This window comes from Mixophyes fleayi, chromosome 6, assembly GCF_038048845.1.
Source record: "Mixophyes fleayi isolate aMixFle1 chromosome 6, aMixFle1.hap1, whole genome shotgun sequence".
Lineage (NCBI taxonomy): Eukaryota > Metazoa > Chordata > Amphibia > Anura > Limnodynastidae > Mixophyes > Mixophyes fleayi.
Window position 1 is genome coordinate 164,445,354 of NC_134407.1, and position 14,952 is coordinate 164,460,305.

General features: G+C 30.1%; 12 non-coding genes across 12 annotated transcripts; all 12 read left to right on the plus strand.

Moving 5' to 3' along the window:
• The first annotated feature begins 2,047 nt into the window (after positions 1 to 2,047).
• On the plus strand, positions 2,048 to 2,119 carry TRNAP-UGG (transfer RNA proline (anticodon UGG)). Its single transcript has one exon. It is a non-coding gene; the product is annotated as a tRNA-Pro (tRNA).
• Positions 2,120 to 2,911: 792 nt separating this feature from the next.
• On the plus strand, positions 2,912 to 2,983 carry TRNAP-UGG (transfer RNA proline (anticodon UGG)). The gene has a single exon. It is a non-coding gene; the product is annotated as a tRNA-Pro (tRNA).
• Positions 2,984 to 3,491: 508 nt separating this feature from the next.
• TRNAP-UGG (transfer RNA proline (anticodon UGG)) lies at positions 3,492 to 3,563 on the plus strand. The gene has a single exon. It is a non-coding gene; the product is annotated as a tRNA-Pro (tRNA).
• A 918-nt stretch (positions 3,564 to 4,481) lies between these two features.
• Positions 4,482 to 4,553, plus strand: TRNAP-UGG (transfer RNA proline (anticodon UGG)). Its single transcript has one exon. It is a non-coding gene; the product is annotated as a tRNA-Pro (tRNA).
• Positions 4,554 to 5,471: 918 nt separating this feature from the next.
• TRNAP-UGG (transfer RNA proline (anticodon UGG)) lies at positions 5,472 to 5,543 on the plus strand. The gene has a single exon. It is a non-coding gene; the product is annotated as a tRNA-Pro (tRNA).
• A 919-nt stretch (positions 5,544 to 6,462) lies between these two features.
• TRNAP-CGG (transfer RNA proline (anticodon CGG)) lies at positions 6,463 to 6,534 on the plus strand. Its single transcript has one exon. It is a non-coding gene; the product is annotated as a tRNA-Pro (tRNA).
• A 922-nt stretch (positions 6,535 to 7,456) lies between these two features.
• Positions 7,457 to 7,528, plus strand: TRNAP-UGG (transfer RNA proline (anticodon UGG)). Its single transcript has one exon. It is a non-coding gene; the product is annotated as a tRNA-Pro (tRNA).
• A 922-nt stretch (positions 7,529 to 8,450) lies between these two features.
• Positions 8,451 to 8,522, plus strand: TRNAP-UGG (transfer RNA proline (anticodon UGG)). The gene has a single exon. It is a non-coding gene; the product is annotated as a tRNA-Pro (tRNA).
• Positions 8,523 to 10,435: 1,913 nt separating this feature from the next.
• TRNAP-UGG (transfer RNA proline (anticodon UGG)) lies at positions 10,436 to 10,507 on the plus strand. The gene has a single exon. It is a non-coding gene; the product is annotated as a tRNA-Pro (tRNA).
• A 1,913-nt stretch (positions 10,508 to 12,420) lies between these two features.
• On the plus strand, positions 12,421 to 12,492 carry TRNAP-UGG (transfer RNA proline (anticodon UGG)). The gene has a single exon. It is a non-coding gene; the product is annotated as a tRNA-Pro (tRNA).
• A 918-nt stretch (positions 12,493 to 13,410) lies between these two features.
• TRNAP-UGG (transfer RNA proline (anticodon UGG)) lies at positions 13,411 to 13,482 on the plus strand. Its single transcript has one exon. It is a non-coding gene; the product is annotated as a tRNA-Pro (tRNA).
• Positions 13,483 to 14,401: 919 nt separating this feature from the next.
• Positions 14,402 to 14,473, plus strand: TRNAP-CGG (transfer RNA proline (anticodon CGG)). The gene has a single exon. It is a non-coding gene; the product is annotated as a tRNA-Pro (tRNA).
• The last annotated feature ends 479 nt before the right edge of the window (positions 14,474 to 14,952 follow it).

Sequence of the window (14,952 nt, forward strand, 5' to 3'; positions counted from 1 at the left end):
AAATTTTTACTTATTATTGCTTTAAAAAATCCGAAAAAACAACAAAAGTGCTTCTTTCGTGTGGCTCGTTGGTGTAGGGGTATGATTCTCGCTTTGGGTGTGAGAGGTCCTGGGTTCAAATCCCGGACGAGCCCATGACTTTTAGTCATTTTCATCCTATTATTTTTAACTATTTTAGTCAAGCTAGGCATTTGAAGTTAGATTTTGCCATTTTCCCAAAATAGCTCTGATATGATTATCCAAAATAAATTCCCTATCTATTACTGGGATGATTCTTAGTTAATGTTTCAAAAAGTTTTGTTTGCCCAAAATGAGTAAGCAGTTTCTTTATAGGTACTTATGAATCTTGGTTTTATAATTTTAAAATGAGCAAATTTAGTAAAATGTGACTCTAATGCATAAATCTCAGATCACTTGTACATTTCTTTTCTGCAGAAGAAAACAATGTTCCTAAATAAATGTTATTATGACTTAAGAAATAAATAAATAAGGTCATTCATTTGGCTGCCTTTATTATCTACAGATAAGATTCTATTAAAAAGTAGATACTTTGTAGGTACTTTGAATCTTGGCTTCCAAATTTATAAATGTGAATACTTAGAAAAATCTCAATATCAACACTATGCAATCATAATAAAAAACGTATACCTTCATAAGTGCATACTTCGCAAAATATCAACCATTGGGTGCCATATAAGATAAACTATACATTTCTCCAGCGTAGATGACCTGGAATGGATTGAAAGAACAGTCTCATTTTGACACAAAAAACACTGCTAAAACTTAGTCTTTTCTGTTGCTTATTTGTAAAAAAAAAATATTTCTCACAAAGAGTGTGATAGATTATCTCTTTAATTCCCAGAAAAAAAGAAACACTGTAGGCATCATAAATATTAAAATTGCACTATTGAAATGAGTTTGCTTTGTAAAATGTCTACTTTGAGGAAAAAAATTCTCTACTCTACAAGTTCCTTTTTGTCAAAATTAAAGTTTTTACATTTTTACATACTATTGCTTTAAAAAATCCGAAAAAACAACAAAACAGGTTCTTTTGTGCGGCTCATTGGTCTAGGAGTATGATTCTCACTTTGGGTGCGAGAGGTCCCGTGTTCAAATCCCGGACGAGCCCATGACTTTTAGTCATTTTTATCCTGTTATTTTTAGCTATTTCAGTCAAGTCATTTGAAGTTAGATTTTGCCATTTTCCCAAAATAGCTCTGATAAGATTGTCCAAAATAAATTCCCTATCTATTAGTGGGATGATTCTTAGTTAAAGTTTTAAAAAGTCTTGTTTGCCCAAAATGAGTAAGCAGTTTCTTTATAGGTACTTATGAATCTTGGTTTTATAATTTTAAAATAATCAAATTTAGTAAAATGTGACTCCAATGCATAAATCTCAGATAACTTGTACATTTCTGTTCTGCAGAAGAAAACAATGTTCCTAAATAATTATTATTATGACTTAAGAAATAAATAAATAAGGTCATTCATTTGGCTGCCTTTATTATCTACAGATATAATTCTAATAAAAAGTAGATACTTTGTAGGTACTTTGAATCTTGGCTTCCAAATTTATAAATGTGAATACTTAGAAAAATTTCAATATCAACACTATGCAATCATAATAAAAAACGTATACCTTCATAAGTGCATACTTCGCAAAATATCAACCATTGGGTGCCATATGAGATAAACTATACATTTCTCCAGCGTAGATGACCTGGAATGGATTGAAAGAACAGTCTCATTTTGACACAAAAAACACTGCTAAAACTTACTCTTTTGTGTTGCTTATTTTTAAAAAAAAATATTTCTCACAAAGAGTGTGATAGATTATCTCTTTAATTCCCAGAAAAAAAGAAACACTGTAGGCATCATAAATATTAAAATTGCATTATTGAAATGAGTTTGCTTTGTAAAATGTCTACTTTGAGGAAAAAAATTCTCTACTCTACAAGTTCCTTTTTGTCAAAATTAAAGTTTTTACATTTTTACATACTATTGCTTTAAAAAATCCGAAAAAACAACCAAACAAGTTCTTTTCTGTGGCTCGTTGGTCTAGGGGTATGATTCTCGCTTTGGGTGCGAGAGGTCCCTGGTTCAAATCCCGGATGAGCCCATGACTTTTAGTCATTTTTATCCTGTTATTTTTAGCTATTTCAGTCAAGTCATTTGAAGTTAGATTTTGCCATTTTCCCAAAATAGCTCTGATAAGATTGTCTAAAATAAATTCCTTATCTATTAGTGGGATGAATCTTAGTTAAAGTTTCAAAAAGTCTTGTTTGCCCAAAATGAGTAAGCAGTTTCTTTATAGGTACTTATGAAGTCTTGTTTGCCCAAAATGAGTAAGCAGTTTCTTTATAGGTACTTATGAATCTTGGTTTTATAATTTTAAAATAAGCAAATTTAGTAAAATGTGACTCCAATGCATAAATCTCAGATCACTTGTACATTTCTGTTCTGCAGAAGAAAACAATGTTCCTAAATAAATGTTATTATAACTTAAGAAATAAATAAATAAGGTCATTCATTTTTCTGCCTTTATTATCTACAGATAAGATTCTATTAAAAAGTCTAAATGACCTGGAATGGATTGAAAGAACAGTCTCATTTTGACACAAAAAACACTGCTAAAACTTACTCTTTTGTGTTGTTTATTTCTAAAAAAAAAAATATTTCTCACATAGAGTGTGATAGATTATCTCTTTAATTCCCAGAAAAAAAGAAACACTGTAGGCATAAAAAATATTAAAATTGCATTATTGAAATGAGTTTGCTTTGTAAAATGTCTACTTTGAGGAAAAAAATTCTCTACTCTACAAGTTCCTTTTTGTCAAAATTAAAGTTTTTACATTTTTAAATACTATTGCTTTAAAAAATCCGAAAAACAACAAATCATCTTCTTTCGTGTGGCTTGTTGGTCTAGGGATATGATTCTCGCTTTGGGTGCGAGAGGTCCCGGGTTCAAATCCCGGACGAGCCCATGAATTTTAGTCATTTTTATCCTGGATTTTTTAGCTATTTCAGTCAAGCTAGGCATTTGAAGTTAGATTTTGCCATTTTCAAAAAATAGCTCTGATAAGATTGTCCAAAATAAATTCCTTATCTATTAGTGGGATGATTCTTAGTTAAAGTTTCAAAAAGTCTTGTTTGCCCAAAATGAGTAAGCAGTTTCTTTATAGGTACTTATGAATCTTGGTATAAAACACTGCTAAAACTTACTCTTTTGTGTTGCTTATTTTTTAAAAAAAATATTTCTCACAAAGAGTGTGATAGATTATCTCTTTAATTCCCAGAAAAAAAGAAACACTGTAGGCATCATAAATATTAAAATTGCATTATTGAAATGAGTTTGCTTTTTAAAATGTCTATTTTGAGGAAAAAAAATCTCTACTCTACAAGTTCCTTTTTGTCAAAATTAAAGTTTTTAAATTTTTACTTATTATTGCTTTAAAAAATCCAAAAAAACAACAAAACAGGTTCTTTTGTGTGGCTCGTTGGTCTAGGGCTATGATTCTCGCTTTGGGTGCGAGAGGTCCCGGGTTCAAATCCCGGACGAGCCCATGACTTTTAGTCATTTTTATCCTGTTATTTTTAGCTATTTCAGTCAAGTCATTTCAAGTTAGATTTTGCCATTTTCCCAAAATAGCTCTGATAAGATTGTCCAAAATAAATTCCCTATCTATTAGTGGGATGATTCTTAGTTAAAGTTTCAAAAAGTCTTGTTTGCCCAAAATGAGTAAGCAGTTTCTTTATAGGTACTTATGAATCTTGGTTTTATAATTTTAAAATAATCAAATTTAGTAAAATGTGACTCCAATGCATAAATCTCAGATCACTTATACATTTCTGTTCTGTAGAAGAAAACAATGTTCCTAAATAAATGTTATTATGACTTGAGAAATAAATAAATAAGGTCATTCATTTGGCTGCCTTTATTATCTACAGATAAGATTCTATTAAAAAGTAGATACTTTGTAGGTACTTTGAATCTTGGCTTCCAAATTTATAAATGTGAATACTTAGAAAAATCTCAATATCAACACTATGCAATCATAATAAAAAACGTATACCTTCATAAGTGCATACTTCGCAAAATATCAACCATTGGGTGCCATATGAGATAAACTATACATTTCTCCAGCGTAGATGACCTGGAATGGATTGAAAGAACAGTCTCATTTTCACACAAAAAACACTGCTAAAACTTACTCTTTTGTGTTGCTTATTTTTTAAAAAAAATATTTCTCACAAAGAGTGTGATAGATTATCTCTTTAATTCCCAGAAAAAAAGAAACACTGTAGGCATCATAAATATTAAAATTGCATTATTGAAATGAGTTTGCTTTGTAAAATGTCTATTTTGAGGAAAAAAAATCTCTACTCTACAAGTTCCTTTTTGTCAAAATTAAAGTTTTTAAATTTTTACTTATTATTGCTTTAAAAAATCCAAAAAAACAACAAAACAGGTTCTTTTGTGTGGCTCGTTGGTCTAGGGGTATGATTCTCGCTTTGGGTGCGAGAGGTCCCGGGTTCAAATCCCGGACGAGCCCATGCCTTTTAGTCATTTTTATCCTGTTATTTTTAGCTATTTCAGTCAAGTCATTTGAAGTTAGATTTTGCCATTTTCCCAAAATAGTTTTGATAAGATTGTCCAAAATAAATTCCCTATCTATTAGTGGGATGATTCTTAGTTAAAGTTTCAAAAAGTCTTGTTTGCCCAAAATGAGTAAGCAGTTTCTTTATAGGTACTTATGAATCTTGGTTTTATAATTTTAAAATAATCAAATTTAGTAAAATGTGACTCCAATGCATAAATCTCAGATCACTTGTACATTTCTGTTCTGTAGAAGAAAACAATGTTCCTAAATAAATGTTATTATGACTTGAGAAATAAATAAATAAGGTCATTCATTTGGCTGCCTTTATTATCTACAGATAAGATTCTATTAAAAAGTAGATACTTTGTAGGTACTTTGAATCTTGGCTTCCAAATTTATAAATGTGAATACTTAGAAAAATCTCAATATCAACACTATGCAATCATAATAAAAAACGTATACCTTCATAAGTGCATACTTCGCAAAATATCAACCATTGGGTGCCATATGAGATAAACTATACATTTCTCCAGCGTAGATGACCTGGAATGGATTGAAAGAACAGTCTCATTTTCACACAAAAAACACTGCTAAAACTTACTCTTTTGTGTTGCTTATTTTTTAAAAAAAATATTTCTCACAAAGAGTGTGATAGATTATCTCTTTAATTCCCAGAAAAAAAGAAACACTGTAGGCATCATAAATATTAAAATTGCATTATTGAAATGAGTTTGCTTTGTAAAATGTCTATTTTGAGGAAAAAAAATCTCTACTCTACAAGTTCCTTTTTGTCAAAATTAAAGTTTTTAAATTTTTACTTATTATTGCTTTAAAAAATCCAAAAAAACAACAAAACAGGTTCTTTTGTGTGGCTCGTTGGTCTAGGGGTATGATTCTCGCTTTGGGTGCAAGAGGTCCCGGGTTCAAATCCCGGACGAGCCCATGCCTTTTAGTCATTTTTATCCTGTTATTTTTAGCTATTTCAGTCAAGTCATTTGAAGTTAGATTTTGCCATTTTCCCAAAATAGCTCTGATAAGATTGTCCAAAATAAATTCCCTATCTATTAGTGGGATGATTCTTAGTTAAAGTTTCAAAAAGTCTTGTTTGCCCAAAATGAGTAAGCAGTTTCTTTATAGGTACTTATGAATCTTGGTTTTATAATTTTAAAATAATCAAATTTAGTAAAATGTGACTCCAATGCATAAATCTCAGATCACTTGTACATTTCTGTTCTGCAGAAGAAAACAATGTTCCTAAATAATTGTTATTATGACTTAAGAAATAAATAAATAATGTCATTCATTTGGCTGCCTTTATTATCTACAGATAAGATTCTATTAAAAAGTAGATACTTTGTAGGTACTTTGAATCTTGGCTTCCAAATTTATAAATGTGAATACTTAGAAAAATCTCAATATCAACACTATGCAATCATAATAAAAAACGTATACCTTCATAAGTGCATACTTCGCAAAATATCAACCATTGGGTGCCATATGAGATAAACTATACATTTCTCCAGCGTAGATGACCTGGAATGGATTGAAAGAACAGTCTCATTTTGACACAAAAAAACACTGCTAAAACTTACTCTTTTGTGTTGTTTATTTGTAAAAAAAAATATTTCTCACAAAGAGTGTGATAGATTATCTCTTTAATTCCCAGAAAAAAAGAAAAACTGTAGGCATCAAAAATATTAAAATTGCATTATTGAAATGAGTTTGCTTTGTAAAATGTCTACTTTGAGGAAAAAAATTCTCTACTCTACAAGTTCCTTTTTGTCAAAATTAAAGTTTTTATATTTTTAAATACTATTGCTTTAAAAAATCCGAAAAAACAACAAAACAGGTTCTTTTGTGTGGCTCGTTGGTCTAGGGGTATGATTCTCGCTTCGGGTGCGAGAGGTCCCGGGTTCAAATCCTGGACGAGCCCCTGACTTTTAGTCATTTTTATCCTGTTATTTTTAGCTATTTCAGTCAAGCTAGGCATTTGAAGTTAGATTTTGCCATTTTCCCAAAATAGCTCTGATAAGATTGTCCAAAATAAATTCCTTATCTATTAGTGGGATGATTCTTAGTTAAAGTTTCAAAAAGTCTTGTTTGCCCAAAATGAGTAAGCAGTTTCTTTATAGGTACTTATGAATCTTGGTTTTATAATTTTAAAATAAGCAAATTTAGTAAAATGTGACTCCAATGCATAAATCTCAGATCACTTGTACATTTCTGTTCTGCAGAAGAAAACAATGTTCCTAAATAAATGTTATTATAACTTAAGAAATAAATAAATAAGGTCATTTATTTGGCTGCCTTTATTATCTACAGATGAGATTCTATTAAAAAGTAGATACTTTCTTGGTACTTTGAATCTTGGCTTCCAAATTTATAAATGTGAATACTTAGAAAAATCTCAATATCAACACTATGCAATCATAATAAAAAACGTATACCTTCATAAGTGCATACTTCGCAAAATATCAACCATTGGGTGCCATATGAGATAAACTATACATTTCTCCAGCGTAGATAACCTGGAATGGATTGAAAGAACAGTCTCATTTTGACACAAAAAACACTGCTAAAACTTACTCTTTTGTGTTGCTTATTTCTAAAAAAAAAATATTTCTCACATAGCGTGTGATAGATTATCTCTTTAATTCCCAGAAAAAAAGAAACACTGTAGGCATCATAAATATTAAAATTTCATTATTGAAATGAGTTTGCTTTGTAAAATGTCTACTTTGAGGAAAAAAAATCTCTACTCTACAAGTTCCTTTTTGTCAAAATTAAAGTTTTTAAATTTTTACTTATTATTGCTTTAAAAAATCCGAAAAACAACAAATCCGCTTCTTTCGTGTGGCTCGTTGGTCTAGGGGTATGATTCTCGCTTTGGGTGCGAGAGGTCCCGGGTTCAAATCCTGGACGAGCCCATGAATTTTAGTCATTTTTATCCTGGATTTTTTAGCTATTTCAGTCAAGCTAGGCATTTGAAGTTAGATTTTGCCATTTTCCCAAAATAGCTCTGATAAGATTGTCCAAAATAAATTCCCTATCTATTAGTGGGATGATTCTTAGTTAAAGTTTCAAAAAGTCTTGTTTGCCCAAAATGAGTAAGCAGTTTCTTTATAGGTACTTATGAATCTTGGTTTTATAATTTTAAAATAATCAAATTTAGTAAAATGTGACTCCAATGCATAAATCTCAGATCACTTGTACATTTCTGTTCTGTAGAAGAAAACAATGTTCCTAAATAAATGTTATTATGACTTGAGAAATAAATAAATAAGGTCATTCATTTGGCTGCCTTTATTATCTACAGATAAGATTCTATTAAAAAGTAGATACTTTGTAGGTACTTTGAATCTTGGCTTCCAAATTTATAAATGTGAATACTTAGAAAAATCTCAATATCAACACTATGCAATCATAATAAAAAACGTATACCTTCATAAGTGCATACTTCGCAAAATATCAACCATTGGGTGCCATATGAGATAAACTATACATTTCTCCAGCGTAGATGACCTGGAATGGATTGAAAGAACAGTCTCATTTTCACACAAAAAACACTGCTAAAACTTACTCTTTTGTGTTGCTTATTTTTTAAAAAAAATATTTCTCACAAAGAGTGTGATAGATTATCTCTTTAATTCCCAGAAAAAAAGAAACACTGTAGGCATCATAAATATTAAAATTGCATTATTGAAATGAGTTTGCTTTGTAAAATGTCTATTTTGAGGAAAAAAAATCTCTACTCTACAAGTTCCTTTTTGTCAAAATTAAAGTTTTTAAATTTTTACTTATTATTGCTTTAAAAAATCCAAAAAAACAACAAAACAGGTTCTTTTGTGTGGCTCGTTGGTCTAGGGGTATGATTCTCGCTTTGGGTGCGAGAGGTCCCGGGTTCAAATCCCGGACGAGCCCATGCCTTTTAGTCATTTTTATCCTGTTATTTTTAGCTATTTCAGTCAAGTCATTTGAAGTTAGATTTTGCCATTTTCCCAAAATAGCTCTGATAAGATTGTCCAAAATAAATTCCCTATCTATTAGTGGGATGATTCTTAGTTAAAGTTTCAAAAAGTCTTGTTTGCCCAAAATGAGTAAGCAGTTTCTTTATAGGTACTTATGAATCTTGGTTTTATAATTTTAAAATAATCAAATTTAGTAAAATGTGACTCCAATGCATAAATCTCAGATCACTTGTACATTTCTGTTCTGCAGAAGAAAACAATGTTCCTAAATAATTGTTATTATGACTTAAGAAATAAATAAATAAGGTCATTCATTTGGCTGCCTTTATTATCTACAGATAAGATTCTATTAAAAAGTAGATACTTTGTAGGTACTTTGAATCTTGGCTTCCAAATTTATAAATGTGAATACTTAGAAAAATCTCAATATCAACACTATGCAATCATAATAAAAAACGTATACCTTCATAAGTGCATACTTCGCAAAATATCAACCATTGGGTGCCATATGAGATAAACTATACATTTCTCCAGCGTAGATGACCTGGAATGGATTGAAAGAACAGTCTCATTTTGACACAAAAAAACACTGCTAAAACTTACTCTTTTGTGTTGTTTATTTGTAAAAAAAAATATTTCTCACAAAGAGTGTGATAGATTATCTCTTTAATTCCCAGAAAAAAAGAAAAACTGTAGGCATCAAAAATATTAAAATTGCATTATTGAAATGAGTTTGCTTTGTAAAATGTCTACTTTGAGGAAAAAAATTCTCTACTCTACAAGTTCCTTTTTGTCAAAATTAAAGTTTTTATATTTTTAAATACTATTGCTTTAAAAAATCCGAAAAAACAACAAAACAGGTTCTTTTGTGTGGCTCGTTGGTCTAGGGGTATGATTCTCGCTTCAGGTGCGAGAGGTCCCGGGTTCAAATCCTGGACGAGCCCCTGACTTTTAGTCATTTTTATCCTGTTATTTTTAGCTATTTCAGTCAAGCTAGGCATTTGAAGTTAGATTTTGCCATTTTCCCAAAATAGCTCTGATAAGATTGTCCAAAATAAATTCCTTATCTATTAGTGGGATGATTCTTAGTTAAAGTTTCAAAAAGTCTTGTTTGCCCAAAATGAGTAAGCAGTTTCTTTATAGGTACTTATGAATCTTGGTTTTATAATTTTAAAATAAGCAAATTTAGTAAAATGTGACTCCAATGCATAAATCTCAGATCACTTGTACATTTCTGTTCTGCAGAAGAAAACAATGTTCCTAAATAAATGTTATTATAACTTAAGAAATAAATAAATAAGGTCATTTATTTGGCTGCCTTTATTATCTACAGATGAGATTCTATTAAAAAGTAGATACTTTCTTGGTACTTTGAATCTTGGCTTCCAAATTTATAAATGTGAATACTTAGAAAAATCTCAATATCAACACTATGCAATCATAATAAAAAACGTATACCTTCATAAGTGCATACTTCGCAAAATATCAACCATTGGGTGCCATATGAGATAAACTATACATTTCTCCAGCGTAGATAACCTGGAATGGATTGAAAGAACAGTCTCATTTTGACACAAAAAACACTGCTAAAACTTACTCTTTTGTGTTGCTTATTTCTAAAAAAAAAATATTTCTCACATAGCGTGTGATAGATTATCTCTTTAATTCCCAGAAAAAAAGAAACACTGTAGGCATCATAAATATTAAAATTTCATTATTGAAATGAGTTTGCTTTGTAAAATGTCTACTTTGAGGAAAAAAAATCTCTACTCTACAAGTTCCTTTTTGTCAAAATTAAAGTTTTTAAATTTTTACTTATTATTGCTTTAAAAAATCCGAAAAACAACAAATCCGCTTCTTTCGTGTGGCTCGTTGGTCTAGGGGTATGATTCTCGCTTTGGGTGCGAGAGGTCCCGGGTTCAAATCCTGGACGAGCCCATGAATTTTAGTCATTTTTATCCTGGATTTTTTAGCTATTTCAGTCAAGCTAGGCATTTGAAGTTAGATTTTGCCATTTTCCCAAAATAGCTCTGATAAGATTGTCCAAAATAAATTCCTTATCTATTAGTGGGATGATTCTTAGTTAAAGTTTCAAAAAGTCTTGTTTGCCCAAAATGAGTAAGCAGTTTCTTTATAGGTACTTATGAATCTTGGTTTTATAATTTTAAAATAAGCAAATTTAGTAAAATGTGACTCCAATGCATAAATCTCAGATCACTTGTACATTTCTGTTCTGCAGAAGAAAACAATGTTCCTAAATAAATGTTATTATAACTTAAGAAATAAATAAATAAGGTCATTTATTTGGCTGCCTTTATTATCTACAGATGAGATTCTATTAAAAAGTAGATACTTTCTTGGTACTTTGAATCTTGGCTTCCAAATTTATAAATGTGAATACTTAGAAAAATCTCAATATCAACACTATGCAATCATAATAAAAAACGTATACCTTCATAAGTGCATACTTCGCAAAATATCAACCATTGGGTGCCATATGAGATAAACTATACATTTCTCCAGCGTAGATAACCTGGAATGGATTGAAAGAACAGTCTCATTTTGACACAAAAAACACTGCTAAAACTTACTCTTTTGTGTTGCTTATTTCTAAAAAAAAAATATTTCTCACATAGCGTGTGATAGATTATCTCTTTAATTCCCAGAAAAAAAGAAACACTGTAGGCATCATAAATATTAAAATTTCATTATTGAAATGAGTTTGCTTTGTAAAATGTCTACTTTGAGGAAAAAAAATCTCTACTCTACAAGTTCCTTTTTGTCAAAATTAAAGTTTTTACATTTTTACATACTATTGCTTTAAAAAATCCGAAAAAACAACAAAACAGGTTCTTTTGTGCGGCTCATTGGTCTAGGAGTATGATTCTCACTTTGGGTGCGAGAGGTCCCGTGTTCAAATCCCGGACGAGCCCATGACTTTTAGTCATTTTTATCCTGTTATTTTTAGCTATTTCAGTCAAGTCATTTGAAGTTAGATTTTGCCATTTTCCCAAAATAGCTCTGATAAGATTGTCCAAAATAAATTCCCTATCTATTAGTGGGATGATTCTTAGTTAAAGTTTTAAAAAGTCTTGTTTGCCCAAAATGAGTAAGCAGTTTCTTTATAGGTACTTATGAATCTTGGTTTTATAATTTTAAAATAATCAAATTTAGTAAAATGTGACTCCAATGCATAAATCTCAGATCACTTGTACATTTCTGTTCTGCAGAAGAAAACAATATTCCTAAATAATTATTATTATGACTTAAGAAATAAATAAATAAGGTCATTCATTTGGCTGCCTTTATTATCTACAGATATAATTCTAATAAAAAGTAGATACTTTGTAGGTACTTTGAATCTTGGCTTCCAAATTTATAAATGTGAATACTTAGAAAAATTTCAATATCAACACTATGCAATCATAATAAAAAACGTATACCTTCATAAGTGCATACTTCGCAAAATATCAACCATTGGGTGCCATATGAGATAAACTATACATTTCTCCAGCGTAGATGACCTGGAATGGATTGAAAGAACAGTCTCATTTTGACACAAAAAACACTGCTAAAACTTACTCTTTTGTGTTGCTTATTTTTAAAAAAAAATATTTCTCACAAAGAGTGTGATAGATTATCTCTTTAATTCCCAGAAAAAAAGAAACACTGTAGGCATCATAAATATTAAAATTGCATTATTGAAATGAGTTTGCTTTGTAAAATGTCTACTTTGAGGAAAAAAATTCTCTACTCTACAAGTTCCTTTTTGTCAAAATTAAAGTTTTTACATTTTTACATACTATTGCTTTAAAAAATCCGAAAAAACAACCAAACAAGTTCTTTTCTGTGGCTCGTTGGTCTAGGGGTATGATTCTCGCTTTGGGTGCGAGAGGTCCCTGGTTCAAATCCCGGATGAGCCCATGACTTTTAGTCATTTTTATCCTGTTATTTTTAGCTATTTCAGTCAAGTCATTTGAAGTTAGATTTTGCCATTTTCCCAAAATAGCTCTGATAAGATTGTCTAAAATAAATTCCTTATCTATTAGTGGGATGAATCTTAGTTAAAGTTTCAAAAAGTCTTGTTTGCCCAAAATGAGTAAGCAGTTTCTTTATAGGTACTTATGAATCTTGGTTTTATAATTTTAAAATAATCAAATTTAGTAAAATGTGACTCCAATGCATAAATCTCAGATCACTTGTACATTTCTGTTCTGTAGAAGAAAACAATGTTCCTAAATAAATGTTATTATGACTTGAGAAATAAATAAATAAGGTCATTCATTTGGCTGCCTTTATTATCTACAGATAAGATTCTATTAAAAAGTAGATACTTTGTAGGTACTTTGAATCTTGGCTTCCAAATTTATAAATGTGAATACTTAGAAAAATCTCAATATCAACACTATGCAATCATAATAAAAAACGTATACCTTCATAAGTGCATACTTCGCAAAATATCAACCATTGGGTGCCATATGAGATAAACTATACATTTCTCCAGCGTAGATGACCTGGAATGGATTGAAAGAACAGTCTCATTTTCACACAAAAAACACTGCTAAAACTTACTCTTTTGTGTTGGTTATTTTTTAAAAAAAATATTTCTCACAAAGAGTGTGATAGATTATCTCTTTAATTCCCAGAAAAAAAGAAACACTGTAGGCATCATAAATATTAAAATTGCATTATTGAAATGAGTTTGCTTTGTAAAATGTCTATTTTGAGGAAAAAAAATCTCTACTCTACAAGTTCCTTTTTGTCAAAATTAAAGTTTTTAAATTTTTACTTATTATTGCTTTAAAAAATCCAAAAAAACAACAAAACAGGTTCTTTTGTGTGGCTCGTTGGTCTAGGGGTATGATTCTCGCTTTGGGTGCAAGAGGTCCCGGGTTCAAATCCCGGACGAGCCCATGCCTTTTAGTCATTTTTATCCTGTTATTTTTAGCTATTTCAGTCAAGTCATTTGAAGTTAGATTTTGCCATTTTCCCAAAATAGCTCTGATAAGATTGTCCAAAATAAATTCCCTATCTATTAGTGGGATGATTCTTAGTTAAAGTTTCAAAAAGTCTTGTTTGCCCAAAATGAGTAAGCAGTTTCTTTATAGGTACTTATGAATCTTGGTTTTATAATTTTAAAATAATCAAATTTAGTAAAATGTGACTCCAATGCATAAATCTCAGATCACTTGTACATTTCTGTTCTGCAGAAGAAAACAATGTTCCTAAATAATTGTTATTATGACTTAAGAAATAAATAAATAATGTCATTCATTTGGCTGCCTTTATTATCTACAGATAAGATTCTATTAAAAAGTAGATACTTTGTAGGTACTTTGAATCTTGGCTTCCAAATTTATAAATGTGAATACTTAGAAAAATCTCAATATCAACACTATGCAATCATAATAAAAAACGTATACCTTCATAAGTGCATACTTCGCAAAATATCAACCATTGGGTGCCATATGAGATAAACTATACATTTCTCCAGCGTAGATGACCTGGAATGGATTGAAAGAACAGTCTCATTTTGACACAAAAAAACACTGCTAAAACTTACTCTTTTGTGTTGTTTATTTGTAAAAAAAAATATTTCTCACAAAGAGTGTGATAGATTATCTCTTTAATTCCCAGAAAAAAAGAAAAACTGTAGGCATCAAAAATATTAAAATTGCATTATTGAAATGAGTTTGCTTTGTAAAATGTCTACTTTGAGGAAAAAAATTCTCTACTCTACAAGTTCCTTTTTGTCAAAATTAAAGTTTTTATATTTTTAAATACTATTGCTTTAAAAAATCCGAAAAAACAACAAAACAGGTTCTTTTGTGTGGCTCGTTGGTCTAGGGGTATGATTCTCGCTTCGGGTGCGAGAGGTCCTGGGTTCAAATCCTGGACGAGCCCCTGACTTTTAGTCATTTTTATCCTGTTATTTTTAGCTATTTCAGTCAAGCTAGGCATTTGAAGTTAGATTTTGCCATTTTCCCAAAATAGCTCTGATAAGATTGTCCAAAATAAATTCCTTATCTATTAGTGGGATGATTCTTAGTTAAAGTTTCAAAAAGTCTTGTTTGCCCAAAATGAGTAAGCAGTTTCTTTATAGGTACTTATGAATCTTGGTTTTATAATTTTAAAATAAGCAAATTTAGTAAAATGTGACTCCAATGCATAAATCTCAGATCACTTGTACATTTCTGTTCTGCAGAAGAAAACAATGTTCCTAAATAAATGTTATTATAACTTAAGAAATAAATAAATAAGGTCATTTATTTGGCTGCCTTTATTATCTACAGATGAGATTCTATTAAAAAGTAGATACTTTCTTGGTACTTTGAATCTTGGCTTCCAAATTTATAAATGTGAATACTTAGAAAAATCTCAAT